Source organism: Carettochelys insculpta, chromosome 11 (genome assembly GCF_033958435.1).
Source record: "Carettochelys insculpta isolate YL-2023 chromosome 11, ASM3395843v1, whole genome shotgun sequence".
NCBI classification, from domain to species: domain Eukaryota; kingdom Metazoa; phylum Chordata; order Testudines; family Carettochelyidae; genus Carettochelys; species Carettochelys insculpta.
This window is the reverse complement of record NC_134147.1, coordinates 41,605,045-41,619,488: the sequence shown is the minus strand read 5'-3', so window position 1 is coordinate 41,619,488 and position 14,444 is coordinate 41,605,045. Positions and strand designations below refer to the sequence as shown.

The 14,444-nt window shown below is 45.0% G+C and overlaps 1 protein-coding gene across 6 annotated transcripts in view; it reads right to left on the bottom strand.

Moving 5' to 3' along the window:
- Nucleotides 1-14,444, bottom strand: part of TAFA4 (TAFA chemokine like family member 4) — a 109,033-nt gene that overhangs the window by 78,207 nt on the left and 16,382 nt on the right. For 2 of the 6 annotated variants that reach the window (XM_075005848.1, XM_075005850.1), the window contains one exon: nucleotides 14,022-14,168. The exons of the other annotated variants lie outside the window; for them this stretch is intronic. The gene's annotated coding sequence lies outside the window, so the exon portion shown is untranslated. The remainder of the gene's footprint in view (nucleotides 1-14,021; nucleotides 14,169-14,444) is intronic. 6 annotated transcript variants of the gene reach the window in all.

Genomic DNA, 14,444 nt, shown 5'->3' with positions numbered 1-14,444 from the left:
TGAAAATTCTCTCATTAAAATTCAAGTCCCTTTGCTTTTATTGTTTATATATTTGTTCTCTCCCCTACCCCGGGCTCAGCTTGACCTTCCACTATCAGAAATATGACACAGCGTAATTTGTCAGTGCTCATAATAACGGGCTCTTTGCCTACTGAGTGATCAAAATGACCTTTTCTTATTTTCTGCCGCCACTTTTCTTATTTTGCTACGCAATGGGAACAATTAGGAATTTGCTCTTAAGAAATACAAAATGACACCCTTCCTTTGGAGGGTACAGCATCTCTGGGGTCATTAAAGCATATTAGCAGGGACCTTTCAGTGGCTGATGCTCAGAGCAGGAAAGCCCATGGCTTGCAATGCTTATCGTTTGCTGTTTAGTTCGCAGCGAGAAAACTGAGAAATTGTTGGAATTAAAATAAGATCAAGGTAACAAGCCACAAATGAGTCACTTTCTTCCACTCCATTGTTTGACCAACATAGGGAGTACTGGTGTGTGCCTGAATACACACAACTCACTAACTATTCAAAAAAAGATGCTAGTAAAAAGGCATCTGAAGACAAAGCTCTATTGCCTTTATTAAAAATTTCTTCTGTAAATATGAGTGAGGGGGGGAAAAAAAAAAAAACAAAAAACAACTTGTCCTAAAGTTCCAATTTGAACAAGAAATTCAGTTTTTTTCAATATGAGAAGAATGACTGATGTGTTCTGTTTCTAGTCTATAACTGTCCATTTCAAGTCAAAGATTTATTTTTACACTGCCCTTTCATAACTCATTACAACAGCATACTAAGTTTTTAGGTCTTATCTATTTCCCTACTCAGAATTTACTATTTTTACTTGAAGTAGCCAAAAGGTCCATCTAGGTGCAAATAATACATTTGTAGTGACCTGCTCGGTGTTTACCTTACCGATTAAAGAAAAGCAAAATACGGGTTATTCTAATTCGCAGCCCCTTGACAGAGAAAAACAGATGGCACCACCACTCATGTAATTCAAGACTTCTGCTTAGTGTAAGAAGCTAAAACTTCTTGAAATAACGGGGGGATTTTATTTGTAAAAGGAGTCAGGGTAGGGAGACTGATATAACCCAATCAAGGGTCTGAGACTAGCTGCTTTGTGTCAATTAAGAGAAATAACAGAAAAACTCTCTCACCTGATTGTGTTAAAAGAAAGTCCAAGACTTAGTCAGGAAACTGGGTTTTGTGCCTGTTTTCCATAAAAGTAATGTTCCCCTTGGCAAATTTTAATGCTGGTTCTTGCATCACCCAGCAGGTGTGGCAATACTTTCAGCAGCAGCAGAACAATTACTTGTTTACAGATTGCACAAACCATATGATCACTCCTGACCTTCTGAGTCAGGCCCTCTCCTGGGGAAGTCTGGATTCCTAATGCAGCCAGTCCCCAGACCCCAGGGCAGGTAACCATACCCTGCACAGGCCACATCCTTTACTTCTGTGGAGGTGTGTTCCTCAGTATCTGGCCTGCACTTAGTACCAGTCGATGGCAGGATCGGCTCCATAGTAACAGGGACCATGGTACTTGTATAAGGGTTTAGAGTAACCCTGAAGGGCTCTCTAGGGACGTCAATTTGGCAATCTGCGGACACACTTTCAAAGGGGCTTTCAGATGTATAAATAATACAAGATCATGTCCTTATTCATTAACCCCACTACACATGGAGGCTGTAAAGCTCCATTACATGGCTTCCCAAATTGGGAGACGTGAAGAAATTCCCGGGGGCGGGGGGGGATGCAAGGCAACCCAGCCCCTCCTAGTCATTCTCCCCACCCCAAGAAAGAGCTGGCCCTTGCTTCCGACTCTCAGCCCCTGCCATTTCACTTGGGCGACCTGGCGCAGCCACTATAAAAAGCAGGCAGCCAGCAGAGGCCCACGTGGAGCTAGCTGCCTCCAGCAAAGGTGAGTGTGGCTTGCGGGGGGTGGAAGATGTGTTGAGATGAGAGGCTGGCATTGCCTGGCTTTGGGGAAGGGGAGGGGCTCAGGCAGGTGGCTGGCGTAGCTGGCCAGTGGTTAAAAAAATACAAAAAGAGGTGGGCCGGGGGGGGGGGGGGGGGGCATGACGGTTTCTCAAAAATCAAAAGCGGGGCGTGATGCAGAAGAGTTTGGGAACTGCTGCTCTCTCACATTACACAGGAAATGAGAAGTCCATTTAAACCATGGGTGTCCAACCTTTTGGCTTGCCTGGGCCACATTGAGTGAAGATAGTCTTGGGCCGCATACAAAATATATAAATCACATAATAATGTTAAAAGTTTACAATCTTGTGGGGCAGCATTACTAGCTGTCCAGGGCCGCATGCAGCCCGTGGGCCACAGGTTGGACACGCCTGATTTAAACCATCTCCTCACGCTATATAATGGCCCTACAGACCAGCGTTCTCTGTAAGCTGCACACTTGCGTGGCCCCTCAGGTGAGATTCCAATGTCACCCAGCTGATTACCAAAGCACTCACCGTTAGGTTTGTGGTGGGGCACATTCACACATGCCTCAGTGCACATGAAAATGTGTTCCACACATGGATGGAACATTGCTACAGACCCCAATGACACCCCTCTGTCCTGGGCAACATGGTATAAGACATCAAGTTTCTAAAAACTAATTCTTTTTTAGCCTACCCAGTGAGATAAGGGTTGTTTGTGGGCTCTGTTACCTGTACTTCAGTTGTAAGTATTCTGCCCATCAACTAACTAAACGTGAAACAATTTTGATAAACCACCTTTTTTCTTCGATGCAGACTGACAGCAATTTAAATACCATTTCACAGAATGTAAGGTTTTACCTCCATGTCAGTTATTGTCATGTTCATAAATACTTGCGTAAGAACACAAGGAGGACATTTGGCCTGACCCTGTATGGCCTATCTAGCCACGTATACTGCCTTTTGGCAGCCACCAATGCCAGATTCTTCAGAGGAAGTGAAGAGAACAGGACAATCACCACCTGATTCATTCCTTGTATCTGGCAGTCAAAGGGGTAAGGACACAGAGCATGGCCTCACATCCCTGACCATCTTAACTAACAGCCATATATGGATCTTGCCAATGAACTTAATTCTTACACTAGTCTGCCATTTGTAATGCTATTGAAAACAGATTATGCAACCATTATTTGGGATGGACAGCACTTACTTACATGAGGAATTCCACGGAAGTCACTGGGGCTGTTCACAGGTGTAAAAGCTTCCTGGCATAAGCAAAGGCTTTTCAGGGTGGAGTGCTAGTCTAGGTCTTGCAAGATGGGTCAAGTCCTGGCTCTGCTATAGAATCCCTGTGTGATCTCTGGTAAGGCACTTAGGCTACATCAATATGGTGGGTGCTATTTCAGGATACAAAGGAATCCCAAAATAGCAACACTCGAAATATCATTGTTATTTCTGGCACGCTATTCCAGTGGTGGTACCACTCATCAGATGAGGAGTAATGCAGCATTTGGAATAGCCCCTTATTCCAAAATTTGGATGACACCAAGCTTGGAATAAGGTATTTAAAATAATTTACGCTGTTTGCATAGTGCAAATTGCATGAAGTATTTTGAAAAAAATCTCATTGTGTTGACATAGTCTTGGACTCTGTGCCTCAACTCTCTCACAGAAATACTTCACCCTACTTCATTGGTGTGGGGAGGGGTGTTAGCAAGATTAAACACATTAAGAGATTGCAAGGTACTCCACCACTGTGGCAATGGAGATGGGTGGGGGGCAGACAAGTAAACAGACAGATGAACTTAGGTAATACTTTGTAGTGGGCTTTTTCCTGCCACTACTTGGATGTTATAAAATACATTTTTATATGTAGGTTTAACATTACCTGTGAAGAGGTTATTACCAGTGATTTTTATAACATGCTTTATAACAAACTATTAAAAGAATAAGCATGTCCAAGAATTTATAAATAGGACCTTAATTTGAAATGTACCCAATATGTCATCAATTTGAGGAAAAGAGAGAGAGAGACAGATGGCCCATCTCTTAAGAGGCTCTTCTTATGTAAAATAATTTGCATAAGTGAAATAAATTCACATGCCATATATCGTACAAGGAGATTTGTCAGCAGAAGAGCTGAAAAAAATCCTTAAAAAACTACTGAAAGTCTTAATTTAACCACTTGGAACCATTACATTTTGGTAAATGAAACAGATGGGGTGGGTAAGTAGCTATCCACATACACAATTTGTCAGTGAGGAGAAAAAAGGTTAAGATCCAAGTTTCACTGACCACACATTTCAACACCCTCACTGCTAAGGTTTGACTGAAAAATAGATGACATGAAATTAAGAAAAATGTTAAAAGGTAATAGCCACTTACCAACCTGTCCTGAAGAGAGATTGCCCACTTCTAAAGCTAACAGTGTGACCACTACTGGTTATTTAGCTATTAATCTCCAAAGGCCTAATTATCTTTACTGCAGAAAATTACATGTGTTTTAACTAGTCCCCGTTATTTAATTGGACTTTGTCCCCGCTCTCTGATTCATGTAATCAAAACAGAGTGTTAAAGTTGCAGTTCTCAAAATGATCCCAAACCTAATTTCTTCAGAAAAGTTAAAGTCAGCTGATTGCCTGTACAGGTTTTCACTGCAGCAAGCATTCCTTATGCCTGCTGGCTGGTAGTGTTGTCTAGCAGCTAGCAAAAGGCACTAGCTCTCCAGCGACCTGGGTTCTATACCCTATTGTGCCATTAACCTGCTGGGTGATTGTGGTTAAGTCATTTTACCTCTTTATGCTTCTGGATTTCCCCACCTATACAGTGTGGATAACGGGACAGACCGCCTTTGTAAAGCCCTAATTATGAATGGTGCAGAGCGCCTCTTTGTGGAGTCAAAGGGGAGGGAGAGACCCTCATACAAATGTAGATACAGTCTTCTCTCCTGCCGTTTTTAAGACTATTTCCTCAGACATGTCAGCAATTGTTCAGTGTGGTGCATATAGAAGTTATTTCCTTTTAATGTGTCATAAACAATATTTTTTGAAGGCAACCGATAATACGATCGCTTCTCGTTCAAACCACCCTGGGGTGAAGTTCAGACGGAAAGTCTAAGGGTAAGTTAAAATACAGGGAGTCTGAAAATACATTGCAGATACACTGCACAACGCTCGCCCTTCCTTCAGTGTAACATCGGCGCCCCCTAGTGGGCTCAAAACATATTACCCAAAGAAAGACCGCAATGCCAGCAAAACCACTTCACTCTTCCATTCCTGGTAATTACAGCTGTGTGTTTTAAGAGATCAGAAATGGCCCAAATGGAATTCATTGAAACTTGAAAATAAAATTAAGTCATCCCAGGCTGATGTGAATGAAGGCAATGCCCTGGATTGTGCATACATAATGTAGCAAAGTGATATTAAAAAGAGTTCCAACTTTCAACGTTCCAGGGAAAAATCTCATTAACTCTCATCTACAGAATACGCAGCAACTGCTCCTTCTGAAAGCTCCCTCATTGTTCTACCTCAGAACCGCCCCCTCTCCCTTGGAGAAATCCCCTCAACGTGGCCCACTCGCTCCAAAGCCTCTCTTTGAGCGTTCTCCTTTGTATTCGAATGAGCCATCCGTGCAAATTAAGTTTTGCCATCAATCATATTAATGGGCTGGTGTCAGACTCCTCCACACATCCTCTGCCATCCCCCTCCCACACACAAACAAATCATGCCCCCGCTACTTCTCTGCCCGAGAAAGAGCCGCTCTCATTCCTGACTCATACACTCCCAGAATACTGGGACTTCTAGGCATGCTATGTGCCCAGGGAGATGCACGATCACATTCGTCGGGGGGGGGCGGTGCAGAACAGAACGTCCCATTTTGTTTCAGTACTGACGGGGACAAGCCGTCCAAAAGGAAGGACTGTCCCATTTAAAACTGAGCAAAAGGGCCTACCTAACAGCAGGCCTGGCATAGCTGGTTGTCTCTGCAAACAGTGCCCAAGGCGCTAACTTGGCCTGCACACTTGGGCAGCAGCTGAAAAGGGATCGTGCGATTCCTGTAAGTTCAGCACCTGGGCAGCCACCCAGGAGAGATTCAGGGTGAATGAGCACAGTGGGGCATGTGTTTCTACTGGTGGTGCACAGCCAAACATACGTCAATGCCCATAAGATGTATTCCACACACTGACCAAATAATTAGAGCCAACATTGATCAAGACCCCAGCCCCTTATCCTACTGGACTAGAGTTTGTCAGAAGTGTGCTCCTCACGCTCCCTACTCCCCAAAGCAGAAGCCTGGGGGGTGGGTGAAGAAAGTGTAGGCAGAGCTGAGTTGGTGCACAGCAAAGGGGTCATCATTTGCAGCTAATATAAGTGACTAGAAAAGTATTAGCTACCCAGAGCTGGCCCTGGAGCATACAGTACCGCAGGAGAAGAACATCTTTGGTGCTCCTCCCCTCCATTTGCTAAACTTTTGAATGCCTTCTTTATTACGTTGGTAGCCCACTTGACGACTTGAGGCACAACTAGCATGCGTGATTTACCCAGTCCTCTGCAATGATTGGAATCTCTAAGTCTACAATTATTGCTATCGTAGATAGCCAAATTAAAAAAAAAAAAAAAAAAAAAACACATTTCCTCTGAGCTTATAGAAAGTTCTAACTTTACAGAAGTCTGGAAGGTTCCATAAGATTCCAGAAAGGTCCAGAACATCCTAGGAAGTTAGTGGAAAATGAATCTGCCTATAGAATATCTGAAATATTCATTTCAAATGTTCTCTTTCCCTTTTTGTCACTAACAACAAAAATAGCACCCCAATCCCACTGACTTTCCAAGTCTGGCAACCCCCAGCAGTCACGTGGGATGCCTGGCCCTAGGTTCAGCCCTGTTACTACCTTCTACCCAGTAACAAGGGTGAGGCAGGCTGGGGCCATGACTCAATGAGACACTTCTTTCCTTCTTCTCCAAAGCCACCTGCTACTGTACCCTAGGGACTATGTACTTGTGACACAGTCCATCCCTCTGTAGCCACCCAACTCACTTTTCCAAGATTTTTACGGCTAGAACACCCAGCCCCACACAGCGATTCTCACCTGCATCAGCCCTGTAACTTGTGTTAGTGCTAGAGCAAAGCATTTAAGACAGCTGGCCACATGGTGCCCATTTATGAGAGCTGGGTAGTCTATTATAATTACTGATTTAAAGACATCAAGAGAAGCAGCTCTCACCACATCCCTAGATAAATGGTTCCTGTGGTTAATTAACCTCATTATGAAAAATGTGCCTCATTTCTAGGCTCAATTTGCCCAGCCACAGCTTCCACCCAGTGGATCTCATTATGCCCTGTATGGAAAGATGAAGAAGTCCTCCCCTACCAGAAATCGTTCCCCACGTCTGTACTCATAGGCTGGAATCGAGTCACTGTTTAATCTTCTCCTCCATAAACTTTAGCCTGTCCCTGTCAGGCCAGTGTTCCAGACCTCGAACGACCTTGTATTTCTTTCCTGAAACCTTTCCAACATCCTCTTTGAAGGACGGAGACCAGAACTGGGCAAAGTATTCCAGGAACTGTCACTAATGCCACATATGGCCATAGTACCACCTCCCTATTCCTACATGATACTCCCCACATCTTATACAGCCAAGGATTGCACTAGTCCTCTGTGTTACATCACATGAGAAGCTCATGCTGAATTACTTTTCTATCATGACCCTATAAGTCCTTTGCAGATGATGCTACGATGCTCTTTAGAGGAAAACGGAAATGACTCTGTTTTGGCTAATGTCTCCTTAGTTGAACTCCAGACAGACCTCATACATCCCTGCACTGTAAAAGGCAAGGGCCTTAAGGGCCAGTTTCTGCCAATCTGACTCTCCCTGAGCAGTGCATGAGTAATAAAGAGTGTCCTACCAAATTCATTATCCATTTTGGTCAACTTCACAGCCCTAGGATTTTAAAAATTAGAAAATTCATGGTTTCAGCTATTTAAAGCCAACATTTCATGGTATTGTAATTGCAGGGATTGTGATCAAAAAAAGGAGGGCAGGAGGGCAATTTTGCAAGGTTCCTGGAGGAGCAGCAACTGCCCAGCTGTGAAGGCACTACTATGGAGATTGGTGGCTGCTGACCAGGAACCCAACTCGGAATGTAGACACCCCATCAGCAGCAAGGCAGATACGAGGTAGGGGGGCAATACCATGCCACGCCATACTTCTGCACTGCTGCCTGAACAGCTGGGCCCTCAGTCAACCACCATGTACTGGCCAGCCAACTTTGAAGGCCGAAGCACAAAATTAAAGATGGCATGGCAGGATTAGTCTCCAACGGGCAGTCGTATTAGCCTGTAACTTCGCAAATAAGCAGTCCCGTTGCACCTTAGAGATTAACAACTATCGTCATCTTTCTGCACTGTTGAAGGCAGAATGTTGCTTCAGATCTGGGTGCTTGGCCAACAGCCGCCGCTCTCTGCTTGTCAGCGCTGAAGGCAGTGCACACAAAGAGGGGGCAATACCATGACCTCTCCCCAAAATAACCTTGTGACCCCCCATAACTCCCTTTTGGGACAGGCCCTCCAACTTGGGAAAGGCTGGCCTCCCCCACGAAATCTGTGTCGGACAGGGTATATGCACACAAGACCAGATTTGTCACAGAATCACAGAAACCCAGGGCTGGAAAGATTTGCAGGAAGTCATCAAATCCAGCCCCCTGAAATTTCATGGATTATGGTGCATTTTTCAAGGATGTGAATTTAAGTAGGTCCCTAACAACAAGCTACGGTAAAGTAAGTTAACGTAACCTCCATAGACAGTGTGGTGATTTCAATATTTTATGCGCAAGAGGCTAAACAAGCACCTATCCTTCATACAACAGACCTGATCCTGATGCTCTTCTAATTTTACACCAGGCAACTACTGACTTCAGTGGAGCGACTCCTGATTTACACCAGCCTACCGAAGAGGAAAGGCAGGTCCTCTCGCCTCCAGCTGCATAGCTTACACCTAACTGAGGTAAGAAAGCTCTTCCAATGGCAGGAAAGTGAGGTCATGCAAGTGATGAATGTTCTGTTAACAAAAAAAACAACCACCCTCGACACAGGCCTAAAATTCAGTTACCCGGAGAGACTGCAGACTGTTCCCGGCACTTTCCCGGCACACTGCAGACTTTACCAGCAATTTTTAAAACATCTCAGCAAAACAAGCCCTCTCTCAAAGTGGTTTTTGGTGACGTCACCTTTGTCTCTCTGCTGGCAGCCTTTCAACCTGTCACAGCTAGTCAGCCCTCTGCAATCAAGTATTTCAAAACCTTATTTAACGACATCTGGGAGAAAGAAATAAGACAAGACTGATGAAAACTAAATAAAGTATAGGCGCACAGCCCATCAGCACGCACTGTGCACAGGATAGGGGCTCATCTGTGCATAATCCTGAGGTGCCCGTCCCTGTGGTATCTGGGCTGTTCACTCAGAAATGTACATCATTGTATACCATGGGCCTGGTGGAAACACTGGTCTTCAGTAACATTTGACGTTCTCCCAGGAAGACTCACATTCTTCACTCTTCTACCTACCACTGACGGCAGCGCAGACATATGGGTGGCCTTACATGAGCCAATGTCAGGGCAAGGGGAGTGGGTGGTAGACACCTGAGCAGCCCCGCTGGTAGCCAAAGCTGTGGTATGTAGGTGTAGTCCATTCTGCTATACAGCAAGTTATTCATAAGGTGGAAAATGGTCTGTCAGCTCGTACTGGGGAGTCAAAATTAAGCCAAAGGACGCTTAGCAACAACCTCTGATCAATCCCCTCTTGGGCCCATTTTGTACACCAGTACAACCTGAGCAGGGCAGGAGCATCAACACCATGTGCACAGAACACAGAGTAAATCTCCTGCACCTGGGGGTTTCTCTGTGTGTCCTTTTTGCCAGCTACCCAGCCCTGATGAAGGCCAAGTCTACTTTAGATAGGTCGATTATAATCAATTGTAATCGACCTGTCTACAGTTGACTTACCTGGCCATCTTCACTGTGGGAGGTTGACAGCAGAAACTCTCCCATCGACCTCCCTTTCTCCTCACAAAATGATGGTTCAATTTTGCACATCACCACTAGACACACAAAATCAAACTCCAGAAGACCTACCCACAGACCAATATAGGATCAGACTCCAAAGACAAAAAAATGGCCTTGTTTGCCCTTTGGGGTAACAGATAATAGTTAAACAATTCTTGGTACCATTAACACAGCTAAAGAGAAAGGTCTATTAGCGTTTACCCAATAGACCTTCCCACTCACGAGTTTCATAACAAAGACTTGTGCTCAAAGCAGATGCATGGTCTGCTCCTCGTAGCACCCTCTCACACACTGAGTAGGGCTTTATTCTTCAAGCAATACTGAGGAAATGAATGGGACTGGCGATGCAGCAAGGTATCATGAGTGGAAGCAGCAGTCTATGGAGGCTTGTGCTTGCTTTTGGTAGACACAAGCAATTAGTATGGGGGACAAGCTGAGCCAGGCTTGGTAAGGTGTCGTTACAGGATAAAACCATAGGTGCTGAAAGGAAGTGGCACTGGTGATCCAGTGGGAGATGCACTTCCATCCAGATTGGTGAGTAGAAACATGAAGCAGAGCTGCCGGATTGCTGGGGAAGCGGTACACAGCCTTCCTCAGCAGGTGCATGTGGGCGGCTGGGATAAGCCACAGAATGAAGATCTCCCGGTAACACCCTTCCCAAACAGAACATGGGGATGGTCACTGGCTATAAATAAGCTGAAGAGCATTCAGTCCTAGAGCCCAGAGAAAGGAGAAACCACAGCGAGGGTCTGCAGAGAAACAGAGCTGGAATGGAGTAGTCAGGTAAATGGCCACTGCACAACAGGCGGGGATTCACACCACTGTGCAGGGAGAGTTTGAAAAGTGTTGTGGGCACAAAGCACATAGCACAGAGAGAGAGAGAGAGAGAGAGGCAGGCAAGGGAAAGACTGAAGGAAGACCTGAGCTTAACTCATCAGTGCTGCAGCCTCAGTTAGAGGCAGGGCCATCATTTGGGCCTCTGAGGACTTTCCTGGAGGCCAGCTGAAAATTCCCTCAATAGAAGGAAGCTCTGCTGTCACACAGCCAACACACCTACTCCTCTGCTGACCCCAAACACAGCCCGACTTCAGGGGGAGCAGTGAGGCAGGGAGGGACATGTCAGAGGCATGCCCCACCCAACCAGGCTGCTGTATCATACACAGGGGCTGAGCCTAACGGCCTGCCCCATTCAGCAGCCCCAAGTGGATTCCAAATGGACCAGAGAACCTGGACCAGCATCTCCTCTTTCGTCACAAGTGCTTAGCACTTTATTCCAGGAGAGAAAAGCCCAGCAATCGCTGCAGTCCGAGGAGTAAACGCAACGCCCTGTGTCGGGAGACCACATCCCTCCCCTCTGAGCACCAGCCAGATGCCTTGCTGTGCGAGGGTAATCATGAGACTCGTTAGCTAATTGTTACAAAAATGCAATGCAATGCAAAGCCTTTCATAAAGGCAGTGCTAAGCTTCCAAAAGCATCACTATGGGCTGGACACAAGTCTGGCAGCTGTGACACTGAGCGCACAGCTCCATTCCACAGCCTACTGCATTGCCTACAGCACAAATGACGACTATTTCTGCACACTCGTTTCTACACACGCAGCGGCCGGCACAAATGGCTGTACAGCTAATTAGTGCATTCAGGGAGGGCAGCTGGACACACACACTCCCAACCCCATTATCTGCATGAAGGGCCATGTATTCTACACCAGCATCAGTGAAGGGTTTGCCAGAGTCTATTTCAGTAAGGAATGCAGGACCTGGTCCAAAACGGATGTGTAAGCAGCAGACAGACCCACATGGCTCTCACTGCAGTAACTAAAAGTTCATCATTGGAAAACAAGGATTAGGTCCCTCTTTTCCCATAAAGCGCCACTGTATATCATTAAAACTTTCCAGGCTCTGGAGGTGAGCTTTTTCAGTTAACTCTCCCCTGTTTGGCTCTGATGGGCCTGTTTTAAACTTCTAGAGGTCTGAGTACAAATTACCTCTTTGGCTTCCTCCATGATACCCTCTGCCCCGAGATCTGCCTCTAGAATACCCTTCCCATGCTCCAGTTACACCCTTATTGCCAGTTTCATTCGAATATGCAACTGATGGCTCTAATGCTGCGACATAAGTCTCTCTTACGTTCTTTATACAGGTGTGACCGCTGTACTCTGGCGCCCTTGGGATTTGACCAGTGTCAGATGAAAGAATTTGCCAGATCATGGGAGGTCAATATTGTCTAGCACAGGAGTTAGCAATAAAATAGCAAGAAGAGCCTTTTTTCAATATGGTGAAAAGCTCAATAATTCAAGAGCCACAATGCATGTGAATAAGACTATTAGCAACATAATCAAAACACAGATAAAATATATCCCACAATGCACTGCACACAAGAGGGAGTTATCCAACCTTGGGAGAGCACATATCGTTTGTTATTTAGATATGAGCTGTGCATTGTTGGGCTTGTACACATTCACTGTTTATCAAAAATAATCAGGAGCATTTTTTTACTTTGCAATTATAACTTCAGTAGCCACAAAGAAGCCCTTAAAGAGCTGCATACAGCTCCAGAGCTGCAGGTTCCAGACCCCTGGTCTAGCATCATTACCAACACTTTCTTTTCTTACTGGGCCCTTACAAAACTTTTTGGGGTAAACACCACCACAGAACACTGAGCCAGGACTGGTGGGTAGAAACAAACTTCATCAGACCATGGGAAACTTGGCCACACCCTTGATAAGTGGTCAGCTGGCTAACTAAAATCATGCTGGATTTTGGATGTTGCTGGATGATAGAGTGCTGGACTGGAGAGGCTCAACATGTAGTAGATGAAGGACCAAAACATGTAACTATTTGCCGGACAAGGTTCCTTAGTTTTCATAAAGGGGCAGGCTGGCTGGCTTGCCACACTCCCAGTCTCATTGCATAATGCAGTTGTAAGGAGGCAGCACATTCTCTTTAGGAGTCTGCACTAAATGGCACTTGTATATCATTGGCAGTACAAAGAAAAATTAATTGGAATCTGCAGAGAACCTGGGCACAGGGGGTCAATGGCTCACACTTCAGAACCCCAATAGCAAAGTGTCTAGAAACCCTTTTCAATGTTTCCTTTGGGGGATAGCAATCCCCTCAACTGGGAAAGCATTCTACTGTCAGGGCTCAAATAAACCTGCTTACTTAACAAAAGGGAGCACATCCATGAAGTTATTCTAATGAGCCGATGCACTTACACACAATTGTTCCCTATTTCACTCTCTCCACAGATCCTGCAGTTCCACAGCTATTCCTGAAAAGGGTTTGGTAAACACCACTTCTCATTGTTCAATAATCACGTACTGAAAGCCAAGTACTGCTAATAGGCTACCAGGGCATTCCTACTAGTGGGATGAGTTACAGAGAGATCAATAAATAATTGCATTTAAGAGATTATCCCACTCCTGTCCAATCTTTTCCTAGTTAACAAGATAAAAATACACCTAGACAGAGGTTCTCATAGATCCTTACTTATTTATGGATTACCAGCATTACACTGGATAATACTGTCTAACATTACACAGGTGCTTTCAAAAACCAATGGCTGACGTTAAAATGTTGATTTGTCTTTAATCCAGCAGCAGCAGTTGGCAGGTAGTGAATGTGAATAGCAGATATAATGCAGAGCTCAGACATTCAGTATGAACACTGGACTTGACTCAGTGCCTACTTAAGGCCCTATGAACTTCAGTGGATATTGTACAAGGCTGAAGCTGCACCATGTTCGTGCCACATTGTTTTGTCACTGGAAGCTTTACTGGGTTTCCTAGTAGGGAGCAATAACCTACTGATCAGTCAGATATGCTGACTGGAAAGGCGAGGGCCAGAGTTAAGCATTCAAAGCCAAGATCCTCAAAAAAATCATGGGACTGTCTTAAGAATAAAAACATTTACTTTAAAATTATGGACTTCATTTGTTCACTTTCTGTTTTGAGTCTTTGTGTGACTGCACTCAGGTCATGTTTCCAAGCTTGTCTCCACCCACCAGGAGGATTAAAAACTTACTTTTCATTGTCATCGTTAAAATTGAGATTCTCGGACATCCACATGCCTCCAGGAGGTGGGCCTTTACGACAGACAATAGAATGGTAAGGCTCAGAAAAATATTCCGAGTGTGAACTTGCTCTTTGGGCACCTTCACCACAGGCACTCCTGCAAACAGACAGGAAGAATGGGCAAGAAAGCAATCCTTCACTTATTTTACATTACTGGCTGGGCCACACTGCAAGTTACTATGAAGCAAACCAGAGCATGACACTGCAGTGCGCCAGTAACATCCTGTGCAGACTGTGACACAGCACAATGAAAGTGTCAAACTATGGCAGGACTTGCATTGCACTATATGATGGTTATTTGAGCAGAAAAGTTATGCCCTGAAGAGTCAAACTCACCATGTACACATGCCCTTCCAACATGCACTGAGGCAGC